Source organism: Trachypithecus francoisi, unplaced genomic scaffold, assembly GCF_009764315.1.
Source record: "Trachypithecus francoisi isolate TF-2019V2 unplaced genomic scaffold, Tfra_2.0 Lachesis_group11, whole genome shotgun sequence".
NCBI lineage: Eukaryota > Metazoa > Chordata > Mammalia > Primates > Cercopithecidae > Trachypithecus > Trachypithecus francoisi.
The window spans coordinates 118860167-118878299 of NW_022681456.1; the positions used below are offsets into that span (position 1 = coordinate 118860167).

The following is an 18133-nucleotide window of genomic DNA, read 5'->3' on the forward strand; positions in this document are numbered from 1 at the left end:
AAGATAGCGCCACTGCACTCCAGCCTGGGTGATAGAGTGAGACCCTGTCTCAAAAAAAAAAAAAAAAAAAAAAAAAAAAAGTAGGATCTGAGAGATATACTCCTTTTTTTTTTTTTTTTTTTGAGACGGAGTCTTGCTCTGTCACCCAGGCTGGAGTGCTGTGGCCGGATCTCAGCTCACTGCAAGCTCCGTCTCCGGGTTCACGCCATTCTCCTGCCTCAGCCTCCCGGGTAGCTGGGCCTACAGGCGCCGCCACCTCGCCCGGCTAGTTTTTTTTTGTAGTTTTTAGTAGAGACGGGGGTTTCACCGTGTTAGCCAGGATGGTCTCGATCTCCTGACCTCGTGATCCGCCCGTCTCGGCCTCCCAAAGTGCTGGGATTACAGGCTTGAGCCACCGCGCCCGGCCAAGATATACTCCTTAATGAAAGATGAAACATAAAGTACCCAAGCTTATAATATTCAGTTATGGCTATAGGATCATATTTTTAAAACCCATATAATTAAAGGTATAAAATTACCTGCCCAACCTACAATGAAAAGTTCACTAAGAAGAAAATAGGCCGGACGCCGTGGCACACGCCTGTAATCCCAGCACTTTGGGAGGCCGAGGTGGGAGGATCACGAGGTCGGGAGATCGAGACCATCCTGGCGAACACGGTGAAACCCCATCTCTACTAAAAATGCAAAAAAAAAACTAGCCGGGCGAGGTGGCGGGCGCCTGTAGTCCCAGCTACTCGGGAGGCTGAGGCAAGAGAATGGTGTGAACCTGGGAGGCGGAGCTTGCAGTGAGCCGAGATTGTGCCACTGTACTCTAGCCTGGGCGACAGAACAAGACTCTGTCTCAAAAAAAAAAAAAAAGAAAGAAAGAAAAATTAGCCATTACTCAGTGTGATTATATGAACATTAAGGTTAATAAAAAAGGTTTTTCACCTTTTAGAAACTTTAGCATTTGAAAGTATCTTTGCACGTCACTCTGAGATACATTTTTTAAATAGTGTTTACAGTTGCTATCCAGTAAAGGATACATTTCAAATGTATCTTGATTAGACAGTCACCTGTAACAAAAGTTCCTTTCCTTGAAAATGCTTGCAGGAGTTCAGAAAACATAGTAACTTCACTTTACTGTAGCACTGATACTCTTTTTCCATTCCAGCTTTTGCTTGCTTCTTTTTAAGGCACAAAGAACACACACCTTCTCGATCGCCCTGGCTTTCAGGCCAGTTGACGATAGCAGAATACAAATTCCTCAATAACCACATATTTAAATAACCACAGTAAAAATAGGAGTTTAGCAGAGGTGTCCTGGGAAAAAAACAAAATCAGTGACCTGTGCAAGATGTGTATTCTCTCCATTCAGTCTCCCCCTATTATCTGTCCCCACCTGCCAAGCCAACTTTATCTCTTAGTATTCTCCAGAACACCCCCTCCCCAAATCTGTCCCTTGCAGAGCCACCAATTTTACAGTCAGTTCCTTGCTCAAAAATCCTCAAGGCCTTCTGTATCAGTTAAGATTTGCCTTTGGCAGCTAGTAACAGAGCCCAGAAATAATAGTGGCTTAAACAAGATAAAAGTGTACTTTTCTTTTCTGTACAGGAATTCTGGAGATAAGTGGCACAAAGTTGGTGTGGCAGAGCCTATAGTTCCTGTATCTTTCTGCTCCACAATGCACCTTCTATCCTCAGGAACAAAGGACGCCTCCTCAAATTGCAGCCATCTTACACACCTCGTAGGCAGCCAAAAAGGGACAGACAGGCAGATGTCAAACTTCTTTTCAAATGCTCTCAGAACCTAACACAGTCCAGCATACTTCATAAGCACTCATTAAATTTCAGATACAAGAATCAATTAATTCTGTGGCACTACTGAGGTAGGGAAATTTATCACTCACAAAACTTTATAGTAAATATCAACAGTATACCCAGGGCACCATGTTAGAAACTATAAAGTATCATTTGAAATTCTTAAAAGGACACCCTTTTAAGATATGTAGATATGTAAACATCTCCATAATTAACCAGGCACAGTGGTTCATGCTTGTCATCCCAATGATTTGGGAGGCTAAATTGAGAGGACTGCTTGAGCAAAGGAGTTCAAGACCAGCCAGGGCAACATAGTGAGACCCCCATCTCTAAAAAAATTTAAAATTAGCCAGGTGTGGTGGCATGCACCTGCAGTCCCAGCTACTCAGGAGGCTGCTTGAGCCTAAGAGGTCGAGGCTGCAGTGAGCCATGATCATGTCACTGCACTCCAGCCTGGGCAACAGAGCGAGACTCTGTGTGTCTTAGAAAAAAAAAAAAAAAAAAGGACTTTCTTGGTCTGGTGAGGAAGGGGAGAGCCTCTCATGTGTAAGAGTGGCAGCATATTCCAGAGTAAAAACATAATAATAAAATAGTGAACACACACATAGCTACAACTTTATGCAGGCCTTGTTGTCAGTTCTTTACATATATTCAATGTTTTTCTCATAGAAAGACATTCTTAAGACTGTGAAGAGAGAAGAAAAGCAGGAAACAGAATTAAGGTACGTAGGGTACTTAGTCCAGGGCGTGGCACATAGTAGGCACTCATTATGCTTGTTACAAACAAAAGGTCTCCAGAGAACATTCGGTCCTCTTCCTCCCGCTAGATAACGACCCTCCACATTCTCAAGCATTCGCTGAACCTCGCTCCACTGTCGTGCAGCCACATTCCCACGGTGGAACAAATCCGTCCAAAGACATCAATAGGAACTGCAGCTCTACTCAGGTAGATAACACCAACCCTGGCACCCACCCCAGCCTGGATCCTCAGCTGAGGATATGCCCAAGATAAGCGCCCAGCTCCCCACTTCTCACTTTCCATCAGCAGTACTCTCTCTTGAGTGTAGATTTGTTTTATTTTGTTTTACTGGAGAAGGGGAGGAGGAGAGGTGGAGGCAAAACAGGGGAAAGGGAACAAAGAAGATAAGACGTAGGAATTATTTCAGGTCTCAGTTTTGGCAGGGGCTCATATGTAAAGCTGTTATGTTCGAGAAATATAAAAGACTAATACTTTTCCTAAAGATTGAAACAGGAACACTTGTGATTGGACTGGGAATTACACCTCACTTAGATGAGCTCCCAAAGAACTTGAGTTGATTGCTGAGGAAATGAACAAATAATGATTGATTTGCTGACAACTGTAAAAGCATATGGGGCGGATCACAGCCATTATAGCTTCCTGTGGAGTCACTGGCCAACTCTAGGTTGTTACACCACTGTAGCCAGCAGAGGTCTCTCTTTTATTAATCTTCAATTTAAAAAAAGAGGAAAAAAAAATCCTCTGGGTTGTTTATTTCTATGATCCTTTTGAAGTCTCTTTCTAAAGCCAAATACATAATGAATCATTTGGCCAAAGCATCTTCGAATATTGAATCTAGTCACTTAGTAAAAATGAAAGACAAAAATGCTGAGCTACTTGAAGCAAAAGATTCAGTATTTACCTCTAAGCTATTCATTCGCTTAGAAGATTCACACCAATCGCACAACCAAAGAGCAAAACATGGGCCAGACTCTAAAACAGCATGAGCTACTGGCTGAGGTTGACAATGAAAAGGGAGCTCCAGCTAAGACTGGTAGCTGGGTGGAGCAGGAGGCTGGCGAGGTCCACTACTTTGGATCTCTGGTTCAGTAGCTGACACTAGGCAGGGCTCTTCCTTGAAGGTGCTCCTTCAAAAGCCTGAAATACACCACTTGCGACCACATCCCCTCATCCCCTCTAACGGTCCAAGCACTACACATTACACCCTCCTTACTTAATGAAATCAGGAGTTTTGGTTTTTGAAAATTCGATTGTGTAGGTTAAGCAGCATCATGGAGAACTATCGAGGTGAAAGCTTGAACTTTCTTTCCCACGTCCTATTGGGATAGCCCCAACATAAGACTAAGGATTTCAACTAGTATTAGAAAAAGTGAGGAAACATTAAAATTTAATTGAAGCTGCTCAAGTCACTCTCTTATTTTATTTTATTTATGTATTCTTTTGAGACAGGGTCTCAGTCTGTCGCCCAGGCTGGAGTGCAGTGGCGTGATCATGGCTCACCATAGCCTTGACCTCCCAGGCTCAGGTGCTTCGCCCACCTCAGCCTCCCGAGTAGCTGGGACCACAGCTGCACACCACCATGCCCAGCTAGTTTTTTTTTTTTTTTTTTTTGGCAGGGGTGGGGACAGAATCTCACTCTTATTGCCCAGACTGCAGTGCAACGGCACTATCTTGGCTCACCGCAACCTCCACCTCCTGGGTTCAAGCAATTCTCCTACCTCAGCCTCCTGAGTAGCTGGGATTACAGGCGCGCACCACCACGCCCAGCTAATTTTTTGTATTTTTAGTAGAGACGGGGTTTCATCAGGCTGGCCAGGCTCGTCTTGACCTCCTGAGTGATCCTCCCACCTCAACCTCCCAAAGTGCTGGGATTACAGGCATGAGCCATTGCTTCCTGCCTAGTTTTTTGTATTTTTAGTAGAGATGGGGTTTTGCCATGGTACCCAGTCTGGGTTCAAGTGATCCACCTGCCTCAGCTTCCCAAAGTGCTGAGATTACAGGCATGAGCTTATTTTAGTTTAGTTTACAGACAAGATCTCACTCTGTCACCCAGGCCTGAGTGGCAGTGGTGGATTATATAGTTCACTACAACTTTTCTTTTCAGGAAAGGCCTTTTTCTTTTCAGGAATTCCTGGGCCCAAGTGATCCTTCTCCTTCAGCTTCCCAAGTAGCTATGACCACAGGTGCTCGCCACCATGCCCGGCTTATTTATTTATTTATTTACTGTAGAAATGAGATCTCACATTGCCCAGTCAGGCCTTGAATGCTTAACCTTAAATGATCCTCTTCGGCCTCCCACGCAATCCACCTTGGCCTCCCAAAGCACTGAGATTGCAGGCATCAGCCACTGGGCCTGCCAAGTCACCTTTAAACTATCCAGTGGCTTCCCATTGCAGTTAAAGTCCAAAATTCCTAATGTGGCTTAAAAAGCCCATCACTCCAGCCACATCACTCATTCCTTCTGCCATTGGCTCACTGCCCCCCGGCCACAAGCACTTTCTTTCAAAGCTCTTCTCTGACTTGCAGCCTTGGACTGTGTTCTGCTTGGCTCACTCTCCTTCCTTTCCTCCTTTCAACTGGTTAACTCATGCTCAGCTTCCAAGTCTCAGCTTGAAAGTCATTTCTTTAGGAGGGATTCTCTAGCCCCTGCCCTAGGTCAGGGCCCCTGTTTCAGACTCTTACTGCATCCTACAGGCAGCCACTGGAACATAGGGGAAGGCACTGCTGGTGAGGGGGATGGAATGGCTTTTTAGTTTTTGTTTGTTTGTTTGTTTTAGAGGTGGGGTCTTTCTCTGTTGCTCAGGGGGACTCGAACTCCTGGGCTCAAGGGATCCTTCCACCTCAACCTCCCGAGTAGCTGAGACTATAAGTGGCTGCCCGGCTGAAGGAGTGTTGGGTGGATTTTAAAGGCCCTTTTCTTTTCAGTAAACACAGGCTGGCTTGGGGAAAGAGTTTCGATTTTAGCCCCTGCTTGCTTCCTCAGTTAGTCACCTTGTCTGGGATCCAAACTGCTAGAGCATGAAGCAGAAGCTCTGAGGTCCCTGCATGGCACTCATCCTTCACAACATTCACCTAAATTCCGTGGAATAATTACAGCTGTGATGCCCTGTGGCGCTCCAGGAAGCCAGCACTCCGGTTTGTGACCTCGAAGCCCACAGAGCCTGGCCTTAGTAAAGACTCCCTGAGAGTGCACGTGACAGTGTGCAGCAGTATCTGGCACTACTGAGCAACCGTTAGGTTACACATTCACGTGCTTTTTTTCTAGTGAGATTATAAACGTTCATTGTTCAGCCTACGCTATTATATGATCATCTTCTTTTGATATTGAGTATGTGGTTTGTGGCCAAAAATCAGGACTCTAGCTTCCCTGAAAAATAGAACCTGATCCACAGGGATGGAATATGTGTGATCTTGACTAGGAAACAGGAATCACAGAGATGTAAGCCAGAAGGAATGTATAAATCATCTTCGTTTAACTTCCCCACTTTACAGGAAATCAAGAATTAGAATATTCTCATCTGTAAAATGGAAAGACCGGATACAGTGATCTCCCATAGCCAATAGTCTGAGATTCTAAGAGTTGCCCCAGGTCAGTCACATGGAGAGGGACAGCCAAAGATTAATCGGTTAACTTGAAATGTAAAACCATTTCCCCAGCACTATGTCCTAAGTAACTAATCTAAGGCAGGGAGTTGATCTGTTGAATTCCCAGGCGGATTCCCTGAGTGTGCCAAGTGCCAAAGATTAAGGAATGTAAGTTTTGGGATCATGTTATCAGTAAAATCCCATATGGCAAAAAGATGGAATAACCTCAATTTTCCATGGTTTGTTAAGATATCTTTGAGTTAATGGGGATGATATTTATACCTCATTTATGTGCCCCAGAAGCCAAACCATGTACAAAAACACGCATACACACACTCCTAACTCATGTACAGATTTAATGGCATCTGAAGTTAGATAGAAAAACGGAGGAAAAATTATTATAGAAATGCCTTGTGCTCTGCTAATGCCTGAGAAGAATGAGACTGCATGTGAGACATAAAGAGAAACTCTGATTCCACGCTCAAGAAATTGTAATGATAATTCTTTTTCAAATTTAAAATACCGGCTGGGCGCAGTGGCTCATGCCTGTAATCCCAACACTTTGGGAGACAGAGGAGGGCAGATCACTTGAGGTCAGGAGTTTGAGACCAGCCTGGCCAACATGGTGAAACCCTGTCTCTACTAAAAATACAAAAAAAGTATCTGGGCGTGGTGGCACGCATCTGTAATCTCAGCTACTCAGGAGGCTAAGGCGGGAGAATCGCTTGAACCCTGGAAGCAGAGGTTGCACTGAGCCAAGATTATGCCACTGCACTCTAGCCTGGGCAACAGGGTGAGACTCTGTCTCAAACAAACAAACAAACAAACAAACAAAAAATTGAAATACCTTCATGGTTTTTTCCTTGTTAGAGTCTACTGTTAGAAATGCAGTAGTATTTGCATTTGCAGTAGTAGTGCGGCCGGGTGCGGTGGCTCAAGCCTGTAATCCCAGCACTTTGGGAGGCCGAGACGGGCGGATCACGAGGTCAGGAGATCGAGACCATCCTGGCTAACACGGTGGAACCTCGTCTCTACTAAAAAAAAAAACTACAAAAAACTAGCCAGGCGAGGTGGCAGCGCCTGTAGTCCCAGCTACTCGGGAGGCTGAGGCAGGAGAATGGTGTGAACCCGGGAGGCAGAGCTTGCAGTGAGCTGAGATCCGGCCACAGCACTCCAGCCTGGGTGACAGAGCGAGACTCCGTCTCAAAAAAAAAAAAAAGAAATGCAAACAGTACATAAATGTTTAAGGGAAAGTCTCTTCATAATCCTGCCCTCAGAAATAGGAATTACAGACGTCAATGTGGTGGGTAACCTTCCATGACAATTGTATGCCTATATACACGTGAATTTTTAAATTTTTCACAAAAATACATTCATACCATAGATACTGTTCTGTGCCTGCTTTTCATCTGAATGTGTTACAGAAACTTTAATATTACGCCGTATAACTGTTTTTTTTTGTTTTTGAGACACTGTCTTGTTCTGCCACCCAGGCTGGAGTACAGTGGCGTGATCACGGCTCACTGCAGCCTAGATCTCCTCCTGTCTTAGGTGATCCTCCTACCTCAGCCTTCTGAGTAGCTGGGACTACAGGCCTGTGCCACCACATCCAGCTAATTTTTTTTTTTTTTTTTGGTGTTTTTGTAGAGATGGAGTTTCACCATGTTGCCCAGGTTGGTCTCAAATCCTGGACTTAATCCATCTGCCTCTCTTAGTCTCCAAAAGTGCTGGGATTACAGGCATGAGCCACCCTGCCCAGCCAAGACATATAACTATTAATACATATAAAGCTACCTAGGGTGTTTTAATGGCTATAATTTGTACCTTTCTTGCATATACCATAGTTGGTTCAATCAAATAATCAATTCTGTAGCCCTACATCTAAAGGGTTTTTCTTTGGTTGTTTACTCTTTTGTTCTTTTTAAAATCTAATATTTAACATTACAGTGATTACTTTGGTAAATATATCTTTAGTCATACGTCTGATTATTTCTCAAAATTAAATTTGTAGAAAAGTATATACTTTTTCTTTTCTTTTCTTTTCTTTTTGTGAGACAGAGTCTCGCTTTGTTGCCCAGGCTGGAGTAGAGTGCAGTAGCGTAATCTCTGCTCACTGCAACCTCCGCCTCCCAGATTTAAGTGATTCTCTTGCCTCAGCCTCCCAAGTAGCTGGGATCACAGGCATGCACCACCACACCCGGCTAATTTTTGTACTTTTAGTAGAGACAGGGTTTCGCCATGTTGGCCAGGCTGGTTTCAAACTCCTGACCTCAAGTGATCCTCTTGCTTCAGCCTCCCAAAGTGCTGGGATTACAGGTGTAAAGTTTCCATAACACATTAAGACCAAACCATTTTAACTGTTTTTGCATATCTAATTCTCTTTATTAAATGCCAATTTAAAATATTTGTTTTTCTTTTTTTTTTTTTTTTTTTTGAGGCGGAGTCTCGCTCTGTCGCCCAGGCTGGAGTGCAGTGGCCGGATCTCAGCTCACTGCAAGCTCCGCCTCCCAGGTTTACGCCATTCTCCTGCCTCAGCCTCCCGAGTCGCTGGGACTACAGGCGCCCGCCACGTCGCCCGGCTAGTTTTTTTTGTATTTTTAGTAGAGACGGGGTTTCACCGTGTTAGCCAGGATGGTCTCGATCTCCTGACCTCATGATCCGCCCGTCTCGGCCTCCCAAAGTGCTGGGATTACAGGCTTGAGCCACCGCGCCCGGCCAATATTTGTTTTTCTTAACGGTAATAACGGCAGTAAATAACAGTCACGGCGCCCGGCTGGAAAGTACATACTTTTTTTTTTTTTTTTTTGAGGCGGAGTCTCGCTCTGTCGCCCGGACTGGAGTGCAGTGGCTGGATCTCAGCTCACTGCAAGCTCCGCCTCCCAGGTTTACGCCATTCTCCTGCCTCAGCCTCCCGAGTAGCTGGGACTACAGGCGCCCGCCACCTTGCCCGCCTAGTTTTTGTATTTTTAGTAGAGATGGAGTTTCACTGTGTTAGCCAGGATGGTCTCGATCTCCTGACCTCGTGATCCGCCCGTCTCGGCCTCCCAAAGTGCTGGGATTACAGGCTTGAGCCACCGCGCCCGGCCGAAAGTACATACATTTTAAATGTACAGTATATAATATGTATGTGTATGTAAGGGGGATTTAATATTTTTCTCCAAACGGTTAGCTGTAACCTAACACCATTTATTGCATAGCATAGTTTCTCTCTACTAATCAGACAATTTATGTTTATCATGTTATCAACTCTTTGTCAGGCTTTTAAAAGAGAATAGAGAGCTTGAAGGAAAAGCCAGAATAAGGTGATGGTTTTGGAGGGACTGGTATTACCAGCAACGTACAGATATTAAAATTAAAAGCAGGAATGGATGGGGATGTGTTGAGAGAATCAACCTCTTGCATACTTATAGTTGTGCTGGCTTTAAGAGGCTGATTCGGGGAATTTCTATGTACAAAGTAAGGAGATGCCACTAAGCTAAAGATGAGTTTATTTGGATGAGAGGGATTTTACGCTGAACCTGAAGATGGTCGTGGCTTCCACGCTTGCAAACTCTTTGCTTCTTTGGTCACCAGTGAAGCTGGAAAAATATCACTCACCCTCAGATAGAAAGGAGGGAAGCAAAGATTAAACTGTCAAGAAAGAATAATGGCCAACTTTGTATCTGAGTGCCTCAATTTACCTATATTTATATATTCTGTATATGGTTTATATCCCAATAGTCTACAATTGAGCTTGTTTTCATTTATTAAAAGCCTTTCATATTTCCTTTTCCAGTAACTGTGTTCATATCCTTTGCTTATTTTTATACTGGTTTGTGTTTTCTTCATTGATTTGTAGAAACTCTTTATTTATTGGGGAAATTAACCCTGTGATATGTGGGTTGCAAACATTTTTCCCTATTTGTCATTGCATATGTATGTGGGTGTATGTGCTATTGACTTGCTACCACAAATAAATCTATACCAAGTCCTTTCATAAATCATTAGATGTGACACTAAATTCAACAAGTGCCTTAAAAAATTCTATTGTGGTAAAAATACATAAAATTTACCATTTTACCTGTTTTTGCATATCTAATTATCTTTATTAAATGCCAATTTAAAATATTTGTTTTTCTTAACGGTAATAACAGCAGTAATTAAAAATAATAAGACATATTGACAAGGTTAACATAGTACTGGCTGTGGTTACTGGGAGAAGACAAAATAAAAACTGGATATCCCCATTAATCTGATTGTTTACAAATATGTAATGGTCATTATTATATACCACGTATTGGGCTAAATACAACACATATATTATTCCATTGAATACTTTTAATAACCCTATGAGAGTTATAAGCATCCTCATTATATAGACGAAGAAATAAAAACTTTTTTTTTCTTTTTTTTAGAGGAAGTCTCGCTGTTCTCCCCCAGGCTGGAGTGCAATGGCACGACTTGGCTCACTGCAACCTCTGCCTCCCGGTTCAAGTGATTCTGCTGCCTCAGCATCCCGAGTAGCTGGGATTACAGGTGCCTGCCACCACGCCTGGCTAATTTTTGTATTTTTAGTAGAGATGGGGTTTCACCATGTTGTCCAGACTGGTCTCGAACTCCTGACCTCAAGTGATCTGCCCGCCTCAGCCTCCCAAAGTGCTGGGATTACGGGTGTGAGCCACCATGCCCAGCGGAAATAAAAACTTTAAAAGGTGAAGTAACTTGCAAATGGCAATTCAGTAACTGGACTCAAACCCAGGCAGTAGGATTCCAGAGCCTGAAATTGAACCACTACAGCACCTCACAAATAATATGACCCAGTACACTGTGTGGTATTCTTTTAGACATAACATGAATGAACTTTAAATTTTTCCAGGGGGCCAGGCATGATGGCTTATGCCTGTAATTTCAGCACTTTGGGAGGCTAAGGCAGGAAGATCACTTGAGGCTAGGAGTTCAGTATCAGCCTGGACAACACAGCAAGAACCTGTCTCTCTCTCTCTCTCTCTCCCCCTCCCTCCCTCCCTCCCTCCCTCTCTCTCTCACACACACACACACACACACAAAGTTAGCCGGGCATGGTGGTGTGCACCTGCAGTCCTAGCCACTTGGGAGGCTAGGCAGGAGGATCACTTGAGCCCAGGAGGTCAAGGCTGCAGTGAGTCATTGCACTCCAGCCTAGGTAAGAGTGAGACTTGTTCTCAAAAAAAAAAAAAATGTTCCAGTAGTTGTATATTATTTTATTGTGGTTAAATACAAGTAAGATACAACTTACCATTTAGATTTAAATGGTTTTATTTTATTTTTATTTTAAAAAAATAATATATAATAATTTTATACATAAATATATAATAAAATAAAATAATGTTATAAAAATAACTGCTTTATTTTTATTGTTATTTTTTTAGAGCTGCCAAGCTGGAGTGCAATAGTAAAACCATAGCTCATCGTAGCCTGAGCTGCAGCCCCGAACTCCTGGGCTAGAGCAATCCCCTTGCCTCAGCCTCCAGAATAGCTTAACTATTTATTTTTATTTAAAATTTTATTTTTATTTTTATTTTTTTAGAAACGGGTCTCGCTATGTTGTCCGAGCTAGTCTTAAAATCCTGGCCTCAAGAGGTCCTCCCAGCTGAGCACAGTGGCTCACACCTGTAATCTCAACACTTTTGGAGACAAAGGCAGGAGGATCACTTGAGGTTCAAGACCAGCCTGGGCAACATAGGGAGATCCTGTCTCTACCAAAAAGAAAAAAAAATTACATCCTCTGAATTCTATGTTTATTGTTGTACTTAGAAAGACCTTCCCCAACTCTGAGATTTTATTTTTTAAAATCCTTTGAGGTTTATCCTTGCATGTCTATGGTTTCATTTCTTTCTACTTCATCCTTTTTAATTCTTCAGGAATTTATCCTGATGTGTGAGATAAGAATCCCACTTTATTTTTAATGCCGACAGAATTATATTTAAAACCAGGCAAATTCATTTTAAATCCACATGGGAAAAATGGCAAGCAAAAGAAAACAGGAAAAAAAAAAAAAAAAGAGTAAAGGGACCCATCGAGATGTGGAGGACTCATCCCACAAGCAATTAAAACATATTCCAAATTTACGGTAATTATAATATGGTCCTGAGTGGACAGACTGCTAGAACAAAGGAACGAAACAGGATGATCAGAACCTGTTATCAGAATTTAGTGTAAAGAGGTGCAGATGAATTAGGGGGGACTGCCATCTTCGTCATGTTGGGTGTTTCCATCCACGAATATGGTATACGTTTGCATTTGTGCAGGCCTCTGCTAGAGACCCAGTCTTAGAACGAGCACACCTGTCCATCTCCCCACCATCTTCCTGTCTCCTGAAGAGCAGCAGTGAGGCCCTGCCTGTGCAGGTTTTGTGTGGGGTCTAAATTGTTTTTTCCAGAGTCATAACTAACATACTGGACTTTCCAATCTTTCTCTTTCTTTTCTTTTTTTTTTTTTTTTACAGGGTCTCACTGTTGCCCAGGCCGGCATGCAGTGGCGTGATCTCTGCTCACTGCAACCTCAGCCTTCCAGGCTCGAGCAATCCTCCCACGTCAGCCTCCCAAGTAGCTGGGACTACAGGCAGCACCACCACACCCGGTTAAGTTTTTTTTTGTTTTTTGTAGAAACGGGGTTTCACCATGTTTCCCAGGCTGGTGTGGAACTGCTGAGTTCAAGCGATCTGCCCGCCTCAGCCTCCCGAAGTGTGCGGATTACAGGCGTAAGCCAATGTGTCCGGCCTCCAGTCTTCCTATTGCCATAAAGTGAAAAGCTGTGGTGACCAAGTCTGAGTTCATCAGACATATCTATACTATATTCCCATAGTCTGGGCTCGAACCCTATATTAAGTGTTAAAGATTAAACAGGCTGGGCTCAACGGCTCACACCTGTAATCCCACCACTTTGGGAGGTAAGGTGTGAGGATCACTTGAAGTCAGGCATTCAATACCAGCCTGGTCAACACAGCAAGACCTCACCTCTACAAAAGTAAAAAAACTGCTAGAGGTGGTGGCACACATGTGTAGTCCCAGCTACATGGGAGGCTGAAGTAGAGGATTTCCTGAGCCCAGGAGCTTGCGGCTGCAGTGAGCCATGCTCATGCCCACTGCACTCCAGCCTGGGTGACAGAGTGAGACCTGTCTTTAAAAGAAAAATTAATTAATTAATTAATTAATTAAAGGTGTTAGATGTTGGCAGAATTCTATTTAAAGGTTTCAGAGATGCTAGGTGTGGTGGCTCATGCCTGTCATCTCAGCAGTTTGGGAGGCCAAGGCAGGAGAATCATCTGAGGCCAGGAGTTCAAGACCAGCCTGAGCAACATAGCAAGACTCTCTCTACAAAGTTAAAAAAAAAAAAAAAAAAAAAAGGTTTCAGAGCACACATGTAATTGCAGTGATTCTGGAGGCTGAGGTGGGAGGAATGCATGAGCCCAGGATTTGGAGGTTGCAGTGAGACATGACCACACCACTGCACTCCAGCCTGGATGACAGGGAGACTCCATCTTTTTAAAAAAATAAGAAGAAGAATAAATAAATAAATAATAAAGCTTTCAGAGGCTGAGTTAGGGTCTCACTTTAATTTGAGAAGTTAGGATGGCAGCTGGAAGTGACCACCTACTCCTCAGTATTAATAGTCACCACTCTTAAAGATAGGGCCGCAAGTTACCACAGGTGTTAGTCTTGAAGAGTAATGTCCAATAGAAATATAATTTGAGCCACATCTGTCAATTGTCTAGTAACTCCACTAAAAAAGCAAACTGGAACAGATGAAATTCATTTTAATATTTTATTTAGCCCAATATAACAAAATATTATTTCAATAGGTAATCAATATTAAAATTATTAATGAAATATTTAACATTTTCTTTTCATACTAATTCTTGGAAACATGGTGTTTATGTCATATAGCACATCTCAATTTGGACTAGCCACATTCAAGCGCTCAAATAGCCAGGCAGCTCTACAAGATGCTAATGAGTAAGGAAAGTGGCTTAATTTAGTGGAAATCCAGAAATGCCAAGGTTGGAAATACAGTTTCTCAGGGGTCTGGAACAGACTTTGAAATCACTAGTCCAAATACTATTTGATATTTGAATCTTGTCTACAATGTTCCTATCACAGGGCCATCCAAGACTAGTCCTTGACTCACACTCCAGGGATAGTGAGCTCACTGCTTCCTGAGGCTAGAGTGTCTTCAACTCAAAAAAGTACTCATTCCATTAAGGCACGTATGTTTTCTTACAGTGTCCACCCTGGTTAGGTGGGTTCTTGGAGGTCAGGAGTGACTAGCAGACCTTTATGATGTGGGATTAGAGATTAAGTGAACACACCCTTGCTAAAGGCATTATCAGATTGGTTTATGGTCTTTCATGGACCTTAATTAAGAGGTTTGTTAGGCTAAGAAGGATTGGGGGAGTTAAGAACCAAAAAATGTCACCACTGAGTTAGGAACTGTTAGAAGGCTAGTGCTGGATATCTGGTTAACATCGTCCGGTACACTACAGCAAGGCTAAAAGAGAAAAAGAAAAAGGTGTGTATCTATGCAAATTTCGCTAATATGGAGATAGAATTTCACTAATATGGACATAGTGATTGGGAGAATCATTTGACTTATTATAAACTTTAAAAATGTTCACAGAGTAAAACATAATTGGGTTCTAATTCATAAAGTCATTTCCATTAGACTCGTATTACCAAAAAAAAAAAAGTCATCCTAAATCTTAACGTACACATGCTTTATCAAAAGAATTTTCGGACCCAGAAATCAAAGGCACTTCAAAAGTCTCATTTCCTATCTTGAGTTTGTTTTAACATATTCCTCCCGCAAAAACGCTCTGGAAATCAAAGAAAATTTTTTAAAAATTTAATTCAATAAAAATGACACCGACTGGCTGAATTATGATGGGTTCTGAGTGGCGGTTGAAATAACACATTTTTCCTCTATTTCCTCTCTCTCTCTTTTTTTTTTTTTTTTTTTTGGTTGCGAAGAGGTGTTCTTTTCGGGCCACCTTCACCCTCCCGCACTCCCCAGTTCTACCTTTCCAAGGCTGGGGAAGGTGCATCCTCGCCAGGCTCCTGCCCGTGCCACCCCTGGCCCGCAGACGGTGACACGGCGCGCGGAACATCCGTGAACGAGTTCGGTTACATCTCTGTCCCTGCGAAGCTGCAGATCGCTGACCGCCCCGCGCACCCCCGCCTGCCTGCACACTGTCAACCGCACTTAGGGGAAAATTTTGGAACAGAAGCTCCGCCCATCCTCCTCCCTCTGCCTCGACGAACCGACTGAAAACCCCCACCTCGGGCCGCCGAAGCAGGTTTCGTCACACGATCGGGGGAACTGTATTTTTTACAAGAAAACAAGCATCAAAAAAAAAAAAAAAAAATTCAAACTGCACGCGCCGGCCAATGGGGAAGAAGTGGGAGGTGGGCGGAGGCCGCGCGCGGCGCGCCAGGCGGGGAGGGGGCCCCGGGCGGGCGCGGGGGATGGGGCGCGGGGGATGGGACCCGGGGGGGATTTGGCAAACGCGGCTGGCGATCAGTTCGGGGCTTTTTTTTTTTTTTTTCTTTTTTTCCTCCTCCCAAACCAACTAGAGCGCGAGACTCAGCCTGAAGCTGCAGCCTCTTGGATCCACCTTAAATCTTAAGCGGACTCGGCGTCGGGGTCAGTGGGCGCAGCCAATGCCAATCAAGTTTACAACCAGCAGCACGGGAGGGAAAAAAAAATCATCTGCAAGTTCTCCCTACACACAAATACGCGCGCGCACACAGGCACACACGTACGCACACACACACACACAGAAAGGAGGGGGTGGGGGCAGGCGCTCCGGAGAGGGCGAGAATGTTTGCGAAAAGCGCGTCCGAGGCTCCCGAGCCGCGGCTGGAGCGCGGGGAAGGCGCGCGGGGAGCGCAGCCTGGCGCGAGCGCCATGATGGTCGCCGTGGTTCGAAGCCCGTTTTCTGGAGGGGGAGCCGCAATGATGCAATACCCCGGCTGCGCGCCCTGCTCCCTGCCTTTTCTCAACGTTCCTTTAGAGGCGCGTCGAGGTTTCGCGCCCAACCCCTTGATTTCTTTTTGTACTGCTTGCTCCGATGCCTGCCGCTCTGTGTCCCCACGCGTGACAGACCGGGCGCGCGGGCGGCCGCAGAGGGGCTGGGGCTTACGTGTCAACTCTGCACTTTCGGTTCTGCGGGGTCGGCCTCCGGCGGACCCCACCCCACCCCAGCCCCCAGGCCAGCCCCGATACCGGAGGTGGCCGCTGAGGTTTTCCAGCGGGACTGTGGGCCCCTTCCCCACCCCCAGCTGGGCCCGCAGGATTTTTTACCTCTCTTTTGGCGGAGAGGGGGTGGGTGGACGTAGGGTGTGGCCCAGGTGAAAGACACAGCAAGTTTTAAAAAGAAGTTCATACTCTGAACACCAGACAGACGATCCTAGAGGAGATTTAGAATTACTTTTTCGGTGCAAAGAGCTTGAGAGAAGAGCAAGTGTGGGCGCTGTGATGATGATGAAATGGCGAAGGCAGCGTCCCCTGGCCTCCGGGAAAGTCGCTCCCTGAGGCCGGAGCGGTGGGTGCACCCCGGCCTGAGAGGCCTCTCGCCCCGCTCCCCGCTTGTGAAGCCCACGCTCCCGGAGTCCCCCAAACACGCCCCCAAACCCACATTTCCCCAGTTCTTCCCTGTCCCAGGCCCCCGCGCCAAGCGGCCGGGGATGCGATGGGGGGACGTTGCCGAGCTGGGGTGAGGGCGGAGGGGACCCACGCGGGCGGCGGTGGCGCTGGGCCCGGGCTGCGCGCCGCTGTGACCCTCCCCGGGCGCCGGCGAGCCGGGCGGGCTTTCGAAATGCGCGGGGCTGCGGATCATTGGAGCCCAGTGTAGGGGTGGGAGCGGGCTGCAGCGCCGGAGGGTCCGCGAACTCGGGAAGGGTCTCCCCTTAGCTTCAATATCCCCACAGCCGGGGAGGCGGCCAGTTACTCAGGTGGAGAGTCCGTCTGCGGAGAGGAGTGGGGGCTTTCGCTGCTTCCTCAGCGCAGAGGAGAGGATGAGGGAGGAAAGTTTCTGAGAAACCGCCCAGCCCGGCTGCGCGGCGGAGGCGCGGCCGCCCGGGCGCGGGAACTGCGCGCCACGACGGGGACAGTGCGGGGGCTGCACGTTACAGATGGGGGAGCAAGACTTGATGGCCTTTTCGTCCCGAGGCACCAGCCAGCCCGACCCCGCAACTGCCGCGGCGGGCGGGCGCGGAACTGCGGGGCAGTTTGGGGAGACGACGGCGCAGTGGCTTGGTAGCGGGGCCAGGGGTGGCGGGCGCCGGCGGCCGCATCCCCGCAAAGGGACGTTGGCGGCGAAGGACGAGCTGAACTGCGGGTCACTTTTGGAGGCTTGCTTGACACAGGCGGGTAAAGGACGAAGGACACGGTGACTCGGGGCTGCGTTCCTGTGGACGTGCCTGGCGCGGCGAGCATCCACTTCTCCCTGGCCCGCACAACTAAAACGCAATCGCTCAAAATTATCTTTAAAGAGACCTCTTTAGGAAAGGAGACTGGGGTGCCTGCAGCAATCCAGGCGATATTTTTTCCTCTGTTAGAGACACTTTCTGAATTATCTTCTTTTACTCAGAGGAACTTTAATTTCATTATTTTCTGACCCTCCACTCCTTCCTCCCTATTTCGAATTGTTTTCCTTGCTCCCTCAGTCTGTTTTCGAAAAACACTCTTGGATGCGAGTTTTAAACAAAATGACAAAACACCTCTAGTCTTTCATTAAAATAATACCTACTTGAAAGATGTAGCCCAGCCACTAAAGGACCTATTTTTCCCTTCCAGGAAGCCGAAGAGTCCAACCTGCTCCAAAAAAAAAAAAAAAAAAAATTCTTCAGGTCAAAAACTGTTCAAACTATTCTTTGAGAGCTCCTTTTGGGGTACGCTAATGGAAATATAGATATTTGAGCGAAACAATTTAACCCAAATTTAATTTTTACGATTTACCCACTTACTAGAGTAA

The 18133-nt window shown here is 45.5% G+C and overlaps 1 protein-coding gene across 2 annotated transcripts in view; it reads right to left on the reverse strand.

Moving 5' to 3' along the window:
* APOLD1 (apolipoprotein L domain containing 1) overlaps positions 1-15863 on the reverse strand; it is a 70395-nt gene extending 54532 nt beyond the window's left edge. Inside the window, exons 1-2 of one of the 2 annotated variants that reach the window (XR_004440032.1) lie at positions 15178-15863; positions 12758-14649 (exon numbers count right to left, since the gene is read on the reverse strand). The gene's annotated coding sequence lies outside the window, so the exon portion shown is untranslated. Of the gene's footprint in view, positions 1-12757; positions 14650-15177 lie in introns of those variants that run through there. The other variant, XM_033222825.1, reaches the window with a different exon arrangement.
* Positions 15864-18133: the final 2270 nt, after the last annotated feature.